General features: G+C 42.1%; 1 long non-coding RNA gene across 1 annotated transcript; it reads left to right on the forward strand.

Moving 5' to 3' along the window:
- The first annotated feature begins 981 nt into the window (after nt 1–981).
- LOC123593119 lies at nt 982–9,156 on the forward strand. Its single transcript, XR_006710135.1, has 3 exons — nt 982–1,108; nt 2,971–3,028; nt 9,078–9,156. It is a non-coding gene; the product is annotated as an uncharacterized LOC123593119 (long non-coding RNA).
- The last annotated feature ends 1,994 nt before the right edge of the window (nt 9,157–11,150 follow it).

Consider the following 11,150-nt stretch of genomic DNA (forward strand, 5'->3'; position numbering starts at 1 on the left):
TCTCTCTTGATTCCTTTTTCTCCTTTCAAACAAGAGAACAATGCTCTATGAGAATAAAAATAAACAGCAAAGAATCCTGCACAGTTTGGGGGCAACTTTTTGATTTCCCACTAAAATAGTTTTAAGAAGATTTGGCAGACTACATAAATATGAGATTAGATTACACTTTTTTTAGTCTTAATTGAAGTGTCCAGGTATGAAAATGTCTGGGCATGAACAGAACCTCTCAAATGTCTATCACATTTAGAATAATTTTTTTCTGGTACACCCTGGGGAGATAATGCCCTTAGAATTTCCTTCCCTTGGGAAACCACATTTATCACTGGGAGTTAAGAAGAAGGGTCTAGTCAAGGATGATGGGGCTGATTGCTTCCTGTCTCACTCTGTGGAAAAAACAGGGCTAATCCAGCCCCAAACATGCTAGAAGTATGTGAGAAGGCTGTCAGATATTTGCATTGTATCTCTAAAATGCATTCCGATAAACTCAGTTTGCTTCCTCGGTCACTGCTTGTTCGCTTTCCTGTTTCCATGAGTGATTTTGTTTTGTTTTGTTTTGTTTTGTTTTGTTTTGTTTTGCTTCTTCCTGTTTTCAATCTAGTCCTTGAATATTGCGACTAACTATCCTGGTTTAACCCCAGAACCCTTTGGAACATGGTATTTGCCCTCCACCTCCCTGTTCCAATGGTTTACTCTGTTTGTCATAATGTGGCTTAATGAATTAAAACAGGCTGGTGGAGAGAGGGCAGATGTGAAGCATTCACTTGCCTTGGAAGAATAAACCTCTCATACTGTCTCACAATAAGAGAGCCTATAGGTCATGGATCATTCTGAGACTTTAGCGGTTCTCTGCCCCCAGGTCCCCCATTGCAATACCTCTATCAGCAATTGCTTTAAATGAGCATTAGAAGTCTCTCTTGAAGTTTCTTTTTGCAAAACTGTCAAGGAACGTTCAAATTGCTATCTTGCCAGCTGTGAATTATTTTCTTTGCTCTGGAGTTTGCACTGGCATGTGGGGAGAGGGTAGGTAGCAAAGATCCCTTGAATTTCCGGAGTACGAAATTAGGGAGTACAGAATTCCACTGCATCATTCCAAAGGATCCAGATTGATGTAGGAGCTCTATTTTGCCTCTTAAAATGATCAAATACCCAGATTTTCTCTGCAGCATAATACGTGGTCTTCTTTGAATGCACTGAAATGATGTGGCTACATTTTATCATGGAGACTGCCATATTTTATCAATTCTAAATCATCCATATTTTCACATTTTAACTTCTATGAAATTGGAATGTGTCTTAAAATTGATGGTGCATTGTAGCTTGATTGCCTGTATTTTTTTTTCAGGTTGGTGGTACATAAAATTCATGTTCCATTTTACAGTTAAAGTCCTCTTACATTTAGAGTTACAATGCACCTTTTTTAAGCACGCCTTCAAAGAGGTCCTAATTTTCTTTTTTTTTTTTTATTTTTTTTAACATTTATTTATTTTTGAGACAGAGAGAGAGAGCATGAACAGGGGAGGGTCAGAGGAAGAGAGAGACATAGAATCTGAAACAGGCTCCAGGCTCTGAGCTGTCAGTACAGAGCCCCACGCGGGGCTCGAACCCACAGACCGCGAGATCATGACCTGAGCTGAAGTCGGACGCTTACCGACTGAGCCACCCAGGCGCCCCAAGAGGTCCTAATTTTCAACTCTGGAACTGGGATAGGAATAGTGAGCCTAGCTATCTCTGCATTCTATTCTCCATAGCAAGAATATTCGGAAGTGAAACTTAAAATAAAAGAAATTAATGAAAAGCAAAACCAGAATGTTTGAAAACATTTAACATTTGAATGTGTTGTCGTTTACTATGACTGAGAGCTCTTTTCCTTTTACATCCATTTCAAGTGTCCATAATAAATGAGGTCTCCATTTGCAAATGGTAAGCTATGGAAGTCAAATAACTGCTGATGTATCATTAATCTTCACTTCCAACAAAAAAACACATCCTGAATTGGATCAATGTGTTCGATCTGATCAATTACCGCAATAGTGAGCGTCTGAAAATCTGAATTAACTGTGTCATGACTGATTTACTTATACTAGAGTCATGATATTATTAAACCTTAAAGTCATTGTTCCAAGGATAGCTTATACATTAGATTTTCTTCAAATATGTATAGAGATCTTAGTATAGCTCTCTAGTGACTTGCTAGGTTCTCTAGGAATTTAATCTTTGTTAAGATTTGTGCTTGGTTTTGAAAAAAGTTAGGAGAGAAGGATATGGGACTTGAGACATTTATTGAGCAAAACCACCCTGAATCCTTCATGGCTATTGACCAAGTAGTAATGGAAAACGGGAACCAAGAAATAAAAATCTCATCAACACAGTGAAATCTGTTCTTCTCTCTGTGTATATAAACCTCATGTGTTGGCTTTGGCAGTAGCTTGAACTTTGTCATTCCAATAAAGTTCCTGAAATTCACTAGATAACACTTCTTTTTACAGGAAAACATCTGCAAGTTTATTTATCTGGTTATAAACAAAACTACATTTCACTTCTTCAAATGACATATCAGAAATGTTTATTTGTATTTGCAATATACATTATGAGCCCATCACAGAAATCTGTGAACACACACACACATTATTAAAACATCATTCGTAAGTTTAAAAATATACTAACTAGAGAAGCATACATAGTTCTCTACTTCAAAACGTTTTCATTGCACTGGTGAAAGAATTTTACTTGGTTGAACAGAGAATGGTTTTAAACTTTCTTGAGGGAAATTTTGTTAAAACGTTCCACTCTCAAAGTTGATTCAGACAGCAGTTTCAATCTTTGAACACACACACATACACACACACATTCTGCATTTTATAGATCCGAGATGAAACCTTTTTCACATTTCTAATGTTACTCAAATTTGAGGCATCTTATAGTCGATGTCAAGACATGGTTGAATTGACAGGTTTTTTTCTTTCTTTATAGTAAAAACTAATGTGCTACCTACGATAAAACACAGAATGCGGATGATGGTGCCGATGGGGTAAGAGCCGCTATATGTAGTTTACATTGTCTCGGGTGCCACTTCAGGTACCTTACGGACTTTATATAATAGTCACAGCCACCCTGAAAAGCAGATATTGTTAGTTAATTTTTACAGACGAGGCAACTAAGTCCCAGAGAATTTGAGTATAACTTGCCCGGGGCCGCTGACTGTAAATGTTGAAGTTAGGGCTGGGATTCGGGTATGTCTGATACCAAAGCTTGACTTTTTTTGAAAAATATTTATTTTTGGGAGAGTGCAAGCAGAGGAGGGGCAGGGAGAGGAGGGCAGAGGATCCAAAGGGGGCTCTGGGCTGACAGGCTGACGGCAGCAAGCCCGATGTGGGGCTCGAACTCACAAACTGTGAGATCAGAACCTGAGCCAAAGTCAGACGATTATCCTACTTGAACCACCCATATGCCCCCAAAGCTTGATCCTTTAAGAGAGGCACAATAAACCAACTTCAAAAACAGCAACTCATGTCCATTTTTGTCCAAAAGCCTACATTTGGAGAGCACTACAATTTCTTCATGGCATTCCCACACCCATAATAAAGTGATGGCATTCTTAGGTGGGAAAACACATCTACTTTTTTGTAAGGCCCCGGCCTATCCAGGCAGAATAGTTTGTTTTCCTTCAGTTTATATTTCCTATACACCTTCTTTGGGTCAGGCACGGAGCTGAGTAAATATTGGAGGCATGTGGTGAGGAAAAGGAGTCAGCTGAAAGGAGACTGAGGAGCAAGCCCTGGGTCCATGTTCAAGATCAGCAGATCAGGTTTGGCTGCAGAATCCTGCTGGTACTGTCTTGCTGTGAGATATGAAATATAAGCCCTTCCCTGTGACTAGGTTTCTGCACAAGGATCTCTGTACCACATCTCATGATGGTGAGGATAACATGAGATGAAATAAGAGAAAGTGGTCTGCAATGCACAGAGGACAAAGTATGTGGCATTATTCATTCCTAGCGGACTTGTTATATGGATAATCATTGACCCAAGATCCTTTCAGGCAGCCCTTGCGCCTCACAATTGGAGGGGTGTGTGTGTGTGTGTGTGTGTGTGTGTGTGTGTGAAAGCAGAATTATTCTCTGAGAATCACGAATGAAGCACTTCTTAGCTCTAAATTGTCATTTCATTGGGATCACATAAATTCACGTTGCTTCTATATACAGGCACAAATCTTCAGTTCTCTGTCTCTGTCTCCCTTGGTCTCTCTCGAGCATGTTGGGTCATACTTTTCTGTCTGTTCTGGAATCAAGCAGATTGAGTTTGAGCACTGGTCTCCCCACTTACTGTGCCACCGTGAGCCTGTTACATAACCACACTGTGGTCAGGGGTCTTGATTTCCTTATTTAAAAATGGGAATAGCACATTCCATTCAAGAATTTTTAAAAAATTTTTTTTAACGTTTATTTATTTTTGAGACAGAGAGAGACAGAGCATGAACGGGGAAGGGGCAGAGAGAGAGGGAGACACAGAATCGGAAGCAGGCTCCAGGCTCTGAGCCATCAGCCCAGAGCCCGACGCGGGGCTCGAACTCACGGACCGCGAGATTGTGACCTGAGCTGAAGTCGGACGCTTAACCGACTGAGCCACCCAGGCGCTCCCCATTCAAGAATTTTTTGATGACTGAATGTGATAAAGCACTTAGCCTAGGACCTAACACATAGTAAGATTTAATAAATATTGACTACCTGTTATTGTCCTAGTAGGTTGCAACCATCCATCACTATTTTAATCCCACTGTAAATTCCATACGGACACAGCAATTCTGGTATAGAAAATGCAGAAATGCTGCTCTAGTCACCATAGATGACATAGAAATAATGAAATATTGTCCATGTTCTTGAAGAAATTAAGTGCAATTTAATTTATGCCAAATCAATTATTTTGCCCACTTTATTAATCTAACTTGATATTTTATAGAAAGCAAGGAACTAGCGTTTTTATTTAAAAAAATATATAGGCTGTCATTACATAATCTATAAAAACCAGCTTCTTCTAAGTGATTGTTCTTGACTAACCCCAAATATTATTATCCCTTTTTTCTGTTGAGTCTCACGTTCATATCAGCAATTTGTCCTTACAGCACTGGTTGAATGCTCAATTTCATTTATTCTATTCGTGAAGGCAACTACTTCTGAGCCCTGTGGAATCTTCTCCTCCTCATCCACCTGTCACGTCCTTGCAGATGGCTTTGCCACACTAAATTCCCATGTCTGCTGTATTGTTGCCCATCCTAGAAGTCTCTTGAAATTTTTCCTAAAAATTTATCCCAGCCTTATCTTGACTTATAAACTGATCCCAATTTTATCCTAAATTGACTTCATCCTTTTGCGCCTGTGTTCTCCACCTGTACTGTCTTCATGGTTCGGAGGCATTTAAGATCAAAGGCTCCAGAGCCTGACCCACTAAATTCAAATCCTAACCAGTTCTATGATCTTAGGAGAGATAGTTCTTTTTGCTTCAGTTTCCTCACCTATAAAGCAGTATTATTAATGACAGTACCTACTTGCAGAGGGTTGCTGAGACAATTACATGAGTTAATATGTGTAAAATCATGCTTAACACATAGTGAATGTTATATAAATGTTCACCATCATATCACTGTTTATTTGAGATAACTCACCCTGGGTTGTTGAGGCTGCCAAATGTGTTCATGATTTTACCAATAAGCTAGATGATGTGAATTAAGAACCAAACCACAGGGAGTACAGAGAACACATATCCAGAGAAAAGTGAAAGCTACAATGAGATGGGAAAGTTATGGGTGGTTAGACAGAACAATATTTCCTGTAGATGGAAATCAAAAGTCTCAGAAATCTGAGAACAGGTAGCTAGAAAGATGGACTGGAAAAGAGGCCCGGAAAAGTATCTGTGCTCAGCATGGTGTTGGCAATGTTAGTGTAAGGCACCGGGAGGGAGATTTCAAAGTACCAAGGACCAGATAAATGTAGGATGAAAGGCAGGTAGTAGTAGGAATTTGGAACAAAAAGAACAGGGGGGGTGCCTGGGTGGCTCAGTCGGTTAAGCACATGACTTCTGCTCAGGTCCCAATTCCACAGTTCATGGGTTCCAGCCCCACGTGACTGACTGTGCTGACAGAGCCTGCTTCAGATTCTCTCTTCCTCTGTCTCTGCCCCTCCCCTGCTTGTGCATGTACGTGCACGTGTTCTCTCTCTCCCTCTCTCTCAAATATAAATGAATAAACTAAAAAAAAAGAACAGGGAATGGCAGCTTTCTAAGGATATCGGAGAGGAGTACAAATTTGAAAGTGGAGATGAAAAACCCATACGGGGCTCAGATCAACGGTGGAGAAGTGAGAGAGAATTTAAGCCCCATTCCGCAGGGACTACTAGGGAGGACAGCTTTCCTGCTGCTTCTCAAAAAACAAGTGGTGGCAATGAAGGAGAGAAGAGGAACAGAGACAGGAGCGTGAGGTAATGGAGAGGCTACTGGACAGGGAGACAAGACTTCTCCATTCCTATCTCTCCTGAGAACCAGGGGCACGACCTTTGTCCAGTCTCTTAGCATCACTGGGGTAGAGAAATTTAAAGTCCTGACACCCTTTTCATGCCTGAATCCTAATGGGGATACAAGCTGAGATGAGGGGTGGTAGGGAAAAGGTGTATATGGCAGGTAAATTTTGGTCTTAGGAAAATAGAAGTCAGAGTCATTTTCGTGAACCAATATCACAGATAGGCACGTGGATGAGTTTCGCATGCTCCCTGAGAGAAGCCAGTCACCAAAACTTAATACTATATGATTAGGATTAGACACGGTTCAAAAATAGACAAAATTGATCTTCTGTATTAAAGGTCACAAGAATGGTTGCCTTCTGGAGATGGTATGCCCTTGGAGGGAACATTTGGGGATGCTGAATTGTTTTCTCCATTAACCTAGGCGGGAATTACACAGGTATGTCGATAGGTAAAATAATGGAGCATCATACTCTTAAGGTTTGTGCACCTTAGTTTTGTGAGTTGCACCTCGACTGCAAAGAAAGACAAGTCAAGAATCTAATCAAGTAAAAAGAGAGAGAGAGAGAGACATGTCCACTCAATGAACAGGTGAAAACTGAGGGCGTTGGGCAAAGCAGTTTCTCTGGAGATGGGGGTGCCTGGGTCAAAGAGAGACAGACACACAGACACATGGATTGTCTCATGGATGTGGATATGTTAACTGCCTTACACGGTGAATAGTTACTATTATTGAACCACCCATCATTTGTGCTTATTTCACAAATATATCCCGCTCATGATATGTAACATATATACATTATTTTACGGATATATACACGCTCATGATACGTAACATAGATACATTAGAACAATGATTTTCAGAGAAAGGGCGCTGCTAAGTTCGAGTGCCTCATGGACGGTGCTCAGGGTCACTGTGTGGGGTGAAGGGAGGGTGACCTGCCTTTCTCCGGCCCTGTATCGGCCAGTGAGGTTCTAGTTTAATCTGTTTTATAAATTGTGGCTTGGCCTTAATAGTTAATGCATTAGCAGATTCCACTGCTAGAAGTGTTTGAAGATATTGGAGGAAGTCGTACTTGAAATATACGTAGATTATGTGTGATCTAAAACTTCACTAAAAACAAACCAAACCAAAACAAAACACAGGTCCGTTGGTAATTTTTATTGCAGCCCTACCAGTAACTCCGAGAATCAACAGAGAATTCAAAGGATGTTTCCTTTTCTCTTCAAACTAACAGTCCTATGCTTGCCATGGGGTGTTGGAAACACGGAGAGCAAAGTCCCCAACCTTAAGGAGTTTAAGAGCCATGACAAACAAACCCTCGGATCAAGCCAAAGTGTTTCAGATCTTCAAGTATTAACGATTCAGGATGAGAGAAGTGCTGTACCTTTTCTGTGTTGTCCGTCAGTCCTGACTTCCCACTCCTGATAAAGGAAAAGTCTTGCTTTCACTCTTCTCTCTGCCAGGGAGAATTACTTTCTGTTCGTTAAGTTTTAGAGCAGGGGTGCCCCTAAGGAGAGATGCAGGGACAGTACAATTCTGTAGTGTATTACGGAATGTTCAACATACTCTAGTTGCTTATTTAGACAATCGCAGGGCGAGCGGAGGAGGAAGGAGGAAGGATAGTAACAGTGATGATCACTGTTATTATGATTCTAACCACCCTTGCCACCAGTGAGGGTTTCCTGTTTTCATCACCTTTGGTGGCCACCTCTGCCTCCCCACCCTGCGGGTTCATTTTTTTCTCCATCTGTTCAATTGACATTTCTGACACCCATCAGGCTTTTGTTTTCTTACTCTTCAGATTCATATATTGTTCATTGTTTTCGTGCTTACTCAGAACTCACGTCCGTCAGCAGCACAGTCCTTGTGTGTAACACACAGCTAACTTTACCCTTAGTAGGGCTTCCGTTTCCAGGGGCCTAGTGGATATTCGAAAGTTCTTAATCATGAATGTTGACAAAGTCTTTCATTGTGTGTGTGTGTGTGCGCGCGTGTAAGTGTGTGTTTGTGCGTGAGTGTGTGTGTGTGAGAGAGAGAGAGAGAGAGAGAGACTGTCAAACTGCCTTCTAAAATATCTATCTACCGTGATTCATGAAGTTACCCACCTTTAAGATATTTCTACCTTCTTTATGGACCAAAACTGCCTCTATTAAAATAAATGTATTTTTTAAGTATTTTTTTAAGGTTATTTATTTATTTACTTTGAGAGAGAGACAGCGCACGTGGGGGAGGGTCAGAGAGAGAGGAGACAAAATCCCAAGCAGGCTTCACATTGCCAGTGCAGAGCCCAACACGCCCCACGCAGGGCTCGAACTCATGAAACCCCAAGATCCCTGACCTGAGCCAAAACCAAGAGCCGGACATTTAACGGACTGAACCACCCAGGCGCCCCTCAGATAAATGTATTTAGAAGAGATATTCTAAAATTCTCGAACAGTTTCAATCGCAGCATCTCACTGGCCATTAAAAAATCCAGTGTGGGTTGTGTACGCTGATGTAGCCCCTCTTTGTCCATCGTATTATTACAAGCATCTCTGTATTTTCTATTTCATGTTTTGTTCCTAGGTTTGATGCTGGCCAACCCAAATCAGGAAAAAAGAAATGTCTACTTCAAACTTGCATGCCACGAATTATTTTTCACAAGGTGAACATGTTTTTAATCTGCGATAGTATAATTTATGTTCCGACGAGCAAGGAGTTTTAGAGGATCAGATTAGTGGCTCATCGAGCGGTTGGAACAGCACACCACATTCCTGAACTTCCCACACAAATGTTTCCATGCACTTTAGTCCGTTCCGAAGCCTCAGATTTCCTATAACCTTAGGAGGAGCCTCCCGCTGCTATCCTTTCCTGATAAGCTCCAGATATATTTTACTGTCTCACCTTCTCCATAAAATGGAATTAGGAGGAAATAAGGGGCTCTTGGCTTTTATAATTTATTACCCTTCAGAGGATTAATGTTTGTACTTTTTGGTCGCAGAAACCTTTGTTCAAACAAAACATTGCACTAAAGCCAAGTGTGGAAAACAGATAAATGTTCAGTTGCTCCAGGTGAATTGGGGGGCGAGGGAGGGCGCGGCCCTGGCAGCTGGGCCCCTTCCCACCTGCCGGCGGCCCCAGAAGAACTCTGTAGAGGAGGGTGGAATCTGTGGCCTTGGAGCAGTGGTTCTTGTTCTGGTTGCCCGTTAGAATTATTGGGGGGACTTCTGAAAAGTAACCCTGCTCACCACCCACCCAGGGTACTAATGGAGGTTAGGGCCCTGACAATAGTTTTGTTCAGAGCCCCAGAGGTGCTCATGTGCAAGCATGGTTAAGAACCACGGCTTCAGAGTGGTGCTTCTCAAATTCGAGCGTGCATCAGAATCTCCTGGGAGCTTGTTAAAACTCAGCTGGCTGGGGCGCCTGGGTGGCGCAGTCGGTTGAGCGTCCGACTTCAGCCAGGTCACGATCTCGCGGTCCGTGAGTTCGAGCCCCGTGTCAGGCTCTGGGCTGATGGCTCAGAGCCTGGAGCCTGTTTCCGATTCTGTGTCTCCCTCTCTCTCTGCCCCTCCCCCGTTCATGCTCTGTCTCTCTCTGTCCCAAAAATAAATAAACGTTGAAAAAAAAAAAAAAAACCTTTCCTTTAAAAAAAACAAAACAAAACTCAGCTGGCTGGACCCCACCTGAGTTCCTGGTGCCGTAGGTCTGGAGTAGGGGGCCCAGCATTTGCATTTCTAATAAGACCCCAGGTGATGCCGATGCTCTTGATCCAGGGACTATAGGTTGGAACCACTGCTTTGTAGAAATGGTGAAATTGGCCAAGATTCTCTCACTCCTGCTAGGAGCTGAGAAAAAAAATTAGCTTCCACTGGGTGTGCTTCTCTCTACCCATTCTTGAGTTAAAAAAAATAGAATTGCTATGTCCAGAAGGGCCCCTCATGGAAGGTATTGGTTATTTTGGGCAGGCACATGGGATCTGAGGTTGCCACTCTCTCTGTCAGTTAAGCCTCTGCCTACAACCTGCCACAGTGTCTTACTGGAAATCAATTATACTGGAACCAGTTTTCTAAACTATGAGAACATGGGGGCAATGTATCGAAGAGAAGATGTATTTTAAAGAGAAGAAACGAAAACCATGGTAGGGTCTACAAAGAGTGCCTCCTATAAGTCCACGTGTCATATTAGGAACCCAGAACAGAGGCAAGCCTGCATGTGCCTTTGAGTAAAGTAGCCAAAGCATCAGTAAGCTGTCCAGTTGCCTTTATTTCTTTCCGTGTACTTCTACTTGCCACAGACGAGACCTAGGGAGAGGAGCAGCAAAATGTTTGCTTCATGGCAATCATTTGGGGGCAACCCGATTTGGAAAAAGGAGTTAAATAAATATGAAAAGTTAAACAAAGTTTTGGGACTTAAGTAGGCTTCCTGTCAGAATATCTGCTGGGAGGCATGATAGGCTCAGTCACCTATAATCACAAAGCAGGCGAGCTCATGCTGGGTGTCTAAGATGCCTCCTCAAACCAGGAGGACTGGGAGTTACAGAGCCTAGGCACTGATTTCTTGCCATAAATATAGGTGTAACAACATGGGGCTCATCCCGTGCACTTCCTCAGAAGCAAAAGTTTGGAGAGGGGCTGGTTGGCGTGAGAATGGTTGATATTC

Source organism: Leopardus geoffroyi, chromosome D4 (genome assembly GCF_018350155.1).
Source record: "Leopardus geoffroyi isolate Oge1 chromosome D4, O.geoffroyi_Oge1_pat1.0, whole genome shotgun sequence".
Lineage (NCBI taxonomy): Eukaryota > Metazoa > Chordata > Mammalia > Carnivora > Felidae > Leopardus > Leopardus geoffroyi.